General features: G+C 35.9%; 1 long non-coding RNA gene across 1 annotated transcript in view; it reads right to left on the reverse strand.

Annotated features, from left to right (window-relative positions):
• The window catches only part of LOC109117374, a 41,749-nt gene extending 35,497 nt beyond the window's left edge, over positions 1–6,252 (reverse strand). The window contains exon 1 of the long non-coding RNA XR_002024673.1: positions 6,140–6,252. This is a non-coding gene — a long non-coding RNA (uncharacterized LOC109117374). The remainder of the gene's footprint in view (positions 1–6,139) is intronic.
• Between the last annotated feature and the right edge of the window lie 3,823 nt (positions 6,253–10,075).

The following is a 10,075-nucleotide window of genomic DNA, read 5'->3' on the forward strand; positions in this document are numbered from 1 at the left end:
TTTTTTTTTTTTTGGTTGGGGGGTTGAGACAGGGTCTCACTATGTAGTTGAGACTGACCTGGAACTCACTATGTAGCCCAGGCTGGTCTCAAACTCACTATGTAGCCCATGCTGGTCTTGAAGTCACGGCAATTCTCCTGTCTCAGCCTCCCAAGTGCTGGGATAACCAGTATGCACCACCATACACGGCTACTACCTACTCTTTTCACTGGTACTGTTACCTGTGTGTTACCACATGAGATGCTTATATTAAAGTAAAGCAAAGCAAAACCAAGTCAAGAGATAAAAATATAGAATCAGATAAATTTCAAATTTTTAAATCCAGCCATATCAGAAAAAAGCTTATATATTTTATAAGCCCTTGGGTGAGGCAAAGTTTTCTTACTGCTTCTGTTTTATTTCTTCTCCCTTAAAATAATTTGAACTGTGTTTCTCTCTTTCATTTGTGACTAAAAAGGTCTCAATTAATACAGCAGGAACTCCAAGTCAGGGAAGTTGAATCTCTGCCTTCAAATAAGTTTCAGATCAGTAGTAGAGCCCAGAAGAATTGTTCAGTTAGAACAGGTAATGACGGACTGAAGTTAGACTTCAGACACAGAGAAACATTTTAAATATATAATGAATACTTGGTGAATTAAAAGATAAAACCCTGAAAGCAAGTTTTTTACATATTTCAGAATCATTAGTAAAGGAATAATATATATTATTCATGTGGCATTCCCAATTTCAAGTGCACTTATTTAGGTCAGTTCAGTAAGTAGTAAAGAGACGTGGTACAAGTCATCAAAGTTGAGTAAATTCCTCATCATGTCTTATTGTTTTAAGAGTGACTATTCCCGGCCTACATAAAGTTCTTTTGGGAAAAGAAAAGACACAATGCATAATTTATCTTTTGATAACCTTGCTATATTTCTAAGTTCAAGACACAGATAGTTACATAAAAGTCAAATAACCACATTACCTCAAAGGAGTACACTTTGGGAATTGCCTAGATCTAGAATAGTCCTTCCAAATGGGTCTTATTTGCAAAACTATGTGACTTAAAAATAGCAGCATTCTTACAGAAAATATACTGTGCTTTGTGCATATAACTGCAGGTATCATAATGCTAAAGGGAAGAATAATGTAAGCCTGTCTACTCTCATAGGTGAACTCTAAAGTAATCACCTTCCTTCTCCCATCCAAGATCTCCTTTTCTTTCATAGTCCTAATCTCAGAAATGGCATCACATCAACCATAGAACTTGAACTCGGGAGATCATTTCTTATCTGTCCCCATTTTATTTGCTAACCATGTTTTTCCCACTGCAAGACAACATATCAAAGGCAGCATCTTCTTCATGCCCTTTTCTTAAATTTCTTCTTTTTTTTTTAAATTCTTAATTTCTGTTTGTCTAACTGCATTTCTACAAAATGGAAATGGGGAATAAAACATGGAGGTCTGCGAACTAGTTCAGAGAGTAAATACCATACACATGCACATGCAAACACACACACAGAGTCATGTACAACACACACATGCATATCCAAGCACACAAACCCACAGTCATGTACACACACAAAAACAAAAACTTTGGTCCAGAAGAGCACATCTCTATCAAAAACGGAAATAGAGAGAGAAAGAACACCATGAGTTAGTTTGTGACTAAGCTTGGAGGAGGGTTTTTGAAAGGTAGGGTTATAGGCATAGGGAAGAAGAAAAAAAACAAAACAGTGGGTATCCCATAAGGGAGGTACATATGAGGTGCCCTGGTTTAATTCTTCTGTGACAGCATGGCATTAATTATGAGGATTATTATATGGCACACTTGCACAAACTTGAGAGACATTTATCAGAGTGGCACAGCTATGATAAATTTCCCAAATGTTTTCAACAAGCTTCCAATTGCCACTAAATTTTCCATGCATTTCAAAAGTATTTATTTTCTGTTCTCTCAGTATTTGTCTCTTGCATGGGACCTTTCAATGCCTTTCTAATGGCGATGCTCAGCATGAAAATATAGGGAAAGAAAAATGATTTTCTCATATTATTTTAGTAGTAATGGAGCCCTGTAACAAAATATAGAACAACAAAAAAGAAAAAAAAACACAAATGGAAGGCTATTTGTATGTATACTTCATATATACTTGGAGATAGTCAGGAAATGATTAATTCTCAAAGAGAAGGCTTTATACTACAGTTCCATAGGATATTCAACAAGGAACAACATGTTTTAGGGAAGTAGCCAGAAAAAGAAAAATAACATTGAGTCTAGGGATGGCAACTTGGGGAAAGGCAAATAATTGGCATATAAAAGCTAATCACTAAATCTTGTTCATGGGGCACCCTTTCGTATCAGCTCTAGACCAATACGCATCTCAAGTTGTTTTCAGCAGCCTTTGTTCTCCTTGGTAAAGAGAGTGAAAGGCAGTATACCCGTTGTCATTGTAAACCTTGGTTGTGCTTCTAGACAAACAAAGGGAGACAAGAAAGCTTCTCAGAATTTGCTTCTTTGAATTACATTGAGCTCAACCAACCTTCATATTTTGAGGTAGCATATTCTGTTCTCCAACAAAGCCTATGTTGATATCAATAAATGATCTTAATCTTTCGGTGCTACTGGAAGAGAAAGAAGGAATTGACAGTTGTCAAGATATCATATCACATGTTATCTTCTTAAATATATTCATTGACCATCACTATGTCTCAAACAGCTGGGGTTACAGGAGAACAACGGAATTCAGTAGGGCAAAATCCTTCAGTTCTCTTTTACAGGCCTCACCAGGGTGTTGTGTTAATAACTACATCTCTTATTATCCTGCTATTTTAATGTCTTTGATCCAAGAACTGATTTTTTTTCTTCTTTTGGGATTCTATATTGTTTTGTTGGGCCATTCAAGAAAAGACAAAGAGATAGAGTGGGAAGGAGTTTATAAGTTCACTACCACTTCCTATTTGTAGCTTTTTGAGACTGAGAGACTCAATGTACATTTCACAGTGAAGCTACAGTATAGGTAAATTGAAAAGGAAGAGAACAGAATGGCTCTATCCCACGTCTGCTTAGCTTTTCCTCTCTGTCATTTGCAAACATGGCTCCCTATTTGGGTTGAGTCAAATGATGATTTTTTTCACCTACATACAACAGAGCCATAAAAGTTTGAGTCCCTTTCTCACTGGAATTTTCCCTGCATATTTGGATGGATAAAGTGCTTGTTTCTCCTTGTGGACAGGGCAATTCTCGGCCTTATTCTAATTAATCATTTTGTGAAAAACAGCTAAAGCTGGGTGAAAGAGATGAGAGGGGAGAAGTGGCTCAGTGCTATAGAAAAGGATATTTACTTGTGACTTGTAGCTGCTGTAGAACTACTAGTATTTGAATTTTAAAAAAAAAACTTTCAGTAAACACTAAGTATTCTTCCTAAATCAGAAGAGTTTGTTGCCTTTTGTCATGACATTCCTCTTCCATTTCACCTGGGCTTCATGAAAAGGCAACAAGAGTTTCCAGAGCCGCAGGGGTGACAAGGCAAAATTAACTAAATTTACTTGGGGCATTTCTCATTCTTTAGTAGGTGACCTTAATCTGTATTGTAGATCCAGTTGTCTGTAGTATTCTCAGAACAGTTTCAGTTTATCGTCTATGGATGAGGCACAATTTATTATCTCAGGGAACTCTGCTTATCAGGCCAAGCTCCTGTACAACACACAAAAGCCCACTGCACAAAACCTGAGACATTTAGATGGAGTGGTGGAAGAAGGTATCATCGAGAGGATACTATTTTAGAAAGATCTATTTAAAATATGAAAATAAACTATACACGGGTCCAGGATACAGGTGCAGCAAGTGAAAGTACACAGAGACAAGGACCTGAAGAGGACATTAGAGGAACATCAAAGGAGCAAGTGTGACAAGAATGGTGTAAAGGAAGAGCTGGCATGGGAAATCATTGTTTCCAATCCAATGTGTAAGAGAACTACTAAGATATCATAGCTAAATAATGTGTACATACACCTTAATAATCATGCATCACAAACTCTAAATATTGTATGTTTTCCCATACATCTTCACTCATTCCCCCTCACCTTTGGTACCTATGCTTTTGATTTTTTTTCCTGTCTTCTAAACTACATTGGCAACAAACTATTCCTTCTTAGCTCTAATATTTATAGAGTGCTCAGTGTTACATTTGCTGACAGAATGCTAAGCACCATTTGTTGTAATACTGATATTAGGAGGAAAATGTCCACTTCCATCTGAGAAGGTGGAAGATGACTTCGGGTTATACAAGGGTTAACTGTGTGTGTGAAACAGAGAATGATTATATTGGCTGCTGAGTAAACAAAGAAAAGAAGACAGCTCTGCTCTCTTATTGTAATTGCAAATTTATTTTTTATAGTTTCTACAGTTTCTATTTTCCTTTAAACTGCCTTAATCTGTCTTCCTGCTGTGACCTATTTCCAGTAATGCATATTCAGTATAAAAATAGTAGATCAAATCATATCAGAACTTGAGTTACTCCTTGTCGAGCAGAAACATGTACTTTTATACAACACTGAAATCAATTCCTCTCATACTAATTATTTAATTTCCATAATATACTGACAGTACTCTTCCATTAAGTGTTCATATTTAAAACTTGTTTTGTAATATTTTAATAGTTCTTTCTTTAAACAACACTGTGAGGAAATATAGCTACTATTTTGTAGATCAAGCAATTGAACAATCAGAAAGTTAAAATAATAATCCCAAAGCCCTATAATGAGGTTCTGTTTATACCATCACCAGTGTCATTTGATTTATCTTCTGTCAGATCAAATGAGTTAATTAAATGAATAATTAATCAATTAAACTGACATATGACCAGATTGATCATGTATTAGGATTGATCATTTTAGGCTGAGGCTTCTCAAACTATAGCTCACAGACAATCACATTGGACTCACTACAATGATTAAAATTACAAATTCCACTCCTCATGTCAAATCTATAAATAAGAATTACCTTAAATAGGACCAAGGACTCTGCATTTTAAACAAGTATCCCAGATGGTTCTTATGCATTTTAAACTTTGAAAAATATGGCTATTCGTGAGCAGTACTAGCAAATTACAATTAACATTTTCATAAAGTTTATAGTAGGGGCAGTGATATTATAGTAAGACCCTAGGTCTAGGATCAAAACACATGTAAGACCTCTATGTTAACTAAGCCATGGAGGAGTACCATGAAACTTGTTAAAGCTTTGATTATTTCTGATTCTCTTTCAGACATTAAATCCAGACCTATATTCTACATGCAAAATCTGAAAATGTTCCATTTTGATTGTACATATCCTAGAAATCATCCTTGGTTGACAGAACTTTGAGATATGTATATGTGTACGGCTAGGTAAAGAAAAATTTAAATACGTAAATGATTCAACTATTTGTTTTCCAACTAATTGATTAGATCAAAAGATGTACAAAGCAGATAACTTTCCCTGTTCCTTAACATCCAATCTATTTCTCCAATAATTTTCAAAAGACTTTGCCAATATATTTTCATAAGAGCCAGTAACAAGAGCAGCCATAGAAATATTAATTTATTTCTTCTTAGTTACCTTTTCTCATTTGTGGGACCAAATACCTGACACCCACAAATTAGACAGAATGTTTATTGTAGCTCAGAGTTTGTAGAGATTTCAATCCCTAGTGGTCTGGCTCCAAGACAGCGCAGCATGGCAGATAGAAAAGCAAGCAGAAGGTAGTGAGACTTCCTTCTTCCCTTTTTCACTCCACTCAGGGAACAGGCTTGTTGGTTGGTGCCACTCCCGCCCAAGGTGTGTTTTCCCTCTTCATTAAATTCATCATCCACACCCAGAACTACGCTAAACCAATCAGTGAATGAATCTAACATCACACATATGTAATTGAGTGTCACACCCATGACCCAGTCACCTCTCAAAATTCTCACCTGTGATGGCATGATTCTTTGGAGGCCATCTAGATACAAGCTATAATTTTGTTCTTCTAAGAAAAGTGTGTATCATATTTCAAAATCCATCCCATTACACTGTTTTACAATTCTAATTGTTAGGAAATGATTTGCTCTATTAAGCAGAATTTGATTGCGTATGATTTCCATAGTACTCTTAACAAATTAAAAGTGCTAATTTCCTTATCACCTCTCAGTCTGAGTATTTCCATTGTGTAGCGAGCCGCGACATCAGAATCCTGCCAGCAGGTCCCAAACAGGAGGGAAGAACAACAGGAGAGCAGTTTCACGAACTTAGTTCCAGGCTCATGCTCTACCGCAGCAAGGCCCCGTTTATTTTTCAGGGTGGGGTATATATAGGCTAAAACCGAAATCAAAAGTACAAACAGGGTGTAGCAGACTGGAAAGGTCACAAGGTAAAGTACAAACAGGGTGTAGCAGACTGGAAAGGTCACAAGGTTCTACAAAACAAGTATTATGGGCTACATTTACTAGGCAACAGGTCAGACCACCAGTTGAACCAGTCCGTTGTCATGGGCTACAGCACGTTCGTGCCGGCGGGGTGACTCAAAGTTCAACCATGGCTATGCCCATGTCAAGGCTCTCCATAATGGCTCACCATACCATTGCACGTTCACTCCCACCCAATTTCCCAGACAGTGCTGACCAAAAGAGAGAAATTATATTAATAACTGCAGTCCCACCAGACAATCTTGGACTATAATTAGATGTACATTAGGTCTGGGATAAGTCTTAAATACCCTAGTTCACTCATTCAAAACCTTTACCTCTGCATACAATATATCTCACCTGAAGCTTTTTAACTTTATTGAGATATCTCTTTCTGTCTCTGTCTCTGTCTCTCTTCTTGCTGAATTCACCTGTATTTACTTCTTTTTGGGTCTAGACTGAAGTACACATTTTTTTTTCTCATCAGAAATTTGTGATTTCCTTTCTTGAATCAATGTAATCATCATCTCTTTAAGTCAATTCAATATAAAAATGCCTTGCATATTTACCTATTTTTCATTCTTTAACCCTTGATATCTTATGCTTGATGCAGGAACCTGTATATTCTTAGATTCAACACTTTCATTTTCAACAGATGAACTAAACATTTTGGGAAAAAAATATAGGTGACATTATGAACTTCTGCAAATTCTAATCATTGTTCATCTCCTGCCATGCATTTCAGTGTAATTACTTCCTATTGTAGGTAGGGAATTTTTTCTAATGCAATTGATAAATTAAGGAACAACTTAAACATAATATAAAATTCATGTTTGCCACTCCACATCTTCATCCAGCATTGGGTGAACACAGGAAGCTGCACCAGGTGAATAGAGCTATATGAGAGTAAACAAAATAAACCCAAGAATGTACTTCAACCTTTACCAGATATTTCAGTTCTCTATGTGTGTTGTGAGCCATGCCCATCCACATCTGGCATTGCCACCTGCTGGCCAATGTTAACTAACCTTCCTTCTACCACATCACAATAATTGAGGAGCTGCAACCCTTCCAGCTTCTATTCTAGAGAGGAACTTTCATTATTTCAAGGTAAAGTGTCACGTTGACTGTAGTACTTACTTATACATTTCTTAAACATTTAATATGTGAAAAATGTGCTAATGGTTTTTTTTAGGTATAAATTTTTTCATGGGTTACTATTGACATTTTTTAGTGAACTTCCTAAACCCACTTCTTCCACTAGCCCTTTGGTTTTGATTGTGATTTTTGTATAACTGGGTAAGATGGTTAATTACAGTCAACTTGACTCAGCCACCATACTCAAATATTTGGACACACACGACTCTGTGAAACTATTGGTTACATAAAATTATTATTTAAATCAGTAGACTTACTAGAGCACATGTGTGCATTCCTCATATAATTAGCTACATGTCTTAAAACAGGTTTAGATTCCTACTGAAAAAGAAAGTATGCCTTCCAACTGTCTTCAGACTGGAAATGCAACATCAGCTCTTTCCTAGGCATTCAGTCTGCCAAACTACACTGATTTTGGACTAGTTAGCCTGCCAATTAGTATGAACTAATTCAATAAAATACCCGCTCCCTCCAGAGGTGTTTTTAGATTTCAGATGTTTTCTTCTTCAATTTTGCAATACTTGTAAGTACATAATGGAATATCTTGGGGGTGGAACCAAGTCTAAATACTAAATGTATTTATGCTTCAGATACAGTTCATCATGTGGCCTGAAGGTAACTCTTATATAACATTTTTAGTGCACCCACATTTTGGTCGCAACCAGTAATGTGAAGTCAGCTGTGGAATTGTTTCCACTTGTGGTGTTATGCTGAGGTTAATAAAGTTTCAGATTTGGAACATTTAAGAATATTAAATTTTCAGATTATGCTTGCTCAATCTGTAATGGTTGCCCTGTTTTTTTGTTTTGTTTTGTTTTGTTGTGGTTTTTGTTTGTTTGTTTGTTTGTTTTTTGAGACAGGATCTCACTGTGTAGTTCAGACTGACCTGGAACTCACTATGTAGCCTGGGCTGGTCTCAAACTCACAGTGATCCTCCTGCCTCAGCCTCCCAAGTGCTGGGATTACAGGAGTGTGCCACAATGCCTGGCTGGTTGCCATGTTTAAATGAGTATACGTTACTGGTCCTGTGGCTGGAAAGTAGGGCTTGGCAAAGGTGGCTGGGGAAGTAAGTGGTAACCTGTGAATCGCAAAATCCCAGAACACATGAACAAAACACTTCTTAGGAGTTCAAATGTGGACTTCTGCAAGAACCCTAGTAGGTTTTTGACAGGACAACCTGTGTGTGATGTCAGTGTGGGAAATATGAAAGGAGAAAAGGACGCAGAAGCTATTTATAGCTAATTTAATTGCCACTTCATGCTAGCCCACTCTGTATCCCAGAATGTACTTTTATTTTTTATTCTTGTTTTGGTTTTTTACTCTTCCTCGCTTTTTATACAGCCAAGCTCAATCTGCAGAGCCAGTTTCTCCCTTACCTTCATTTTTCAGATTTTATTACAAAATTAATTTTAGCTATTCTAATAAATCACCACCGTTCTTGCTTATTCACTCAATTCTTTTTTCAAGATAGAAAGAAATTAGAAGCCACCTCCAAAAGAAGACTTCAATATCCCCAACCCTTGTAACAGTCCTGTCTCTCCAGAGAGCTTTGATTGATAGCTTTTAGATTTTAGAAGAAAGAACATCAGAAACATGAAAGGATGAAGAAAAAATAGGGGAGAGAGAGAGAGAGAGAGAGAGAGAGGGAGAGAGAGAGGGAGGGAGGGAGAAGAAGAGAAGGAAAGAATAAAACTCTTAATAATCCATTTTTTACATTAGGGTTTGTATTTTAGTTTAGAAATCTTGCCTAATTCTCTATTTTCTAATATATTACATTATATCTCAGTCCTAACATCAAAAACTCTCAAAGATTTTTAATCTCTTGTTTATAAGAAGAATGTCATGGTGAAAAGCCAAACGTTAGTTCCCAGACACACGTTGAAACTCTAACCTTTGAACTTCTTACTTACATTTAATCATACATTGGTGAGTGTAAATTTTATGTATTTCTTAAAATTCCACCCTTTCTTAAAAACTAAGCTTGAATTTAACCATTTCTATGAGTTAGTAATGATTTCTTTCCTCTCAGATTCTTTGTCACCATCAGTACGCTTTTTTGCTAATACTCATTTTCATTCTTTATATATTTCTAACTTGCAAAGCTTTGTCTCATCCACAGGACTATCCTAAGGCTCCATCAGTAAACATCTATCATAAATACATATTTTAATACTCTTATATTTTGCAAATTCTAAGTATTTCACTACAAGCTACAAATACAAATGCTAAAGCATTAGATTGTGCTCACAGGAAAATTTCTGAATTTAAATGTTTTTGTACTCCTTTTAACTAATTTTCTTGAAATACAGGTTTTAGCAATAATAAGATACAGTTAATAATAATTTTATATTGAATGTCTGAATGGTCTAAAACCTTTATGTAATCCTTAATTTTATCAGTAAGAAAAACAACAGTATTATTTTCTGAAATTTACTGCATAACCTCGGAATGAAACTAGCATAAATAACAAACTTAAAGACATACAACTAATAAGTAATAAAGTTTAGAATTAAATTTA

The sequence above is a fragment of the Fukomys damarensis genome, unplaced genomic scaffold (genome assembly GCF_012274545.1).
Source record: "Fukomys damarensis isolate Sample0158 unplaced genomic scaffold, DMR_v1.0_HiC HiC_scaffold_24, whole genome shotgun sequence".
Classification (NCBI taxonomy): Eukaryota; Metazoa; Chordata; class Mammalia; order Rodentia; family Bathyergidae; genus Fukomys; species Fukomys damarensis.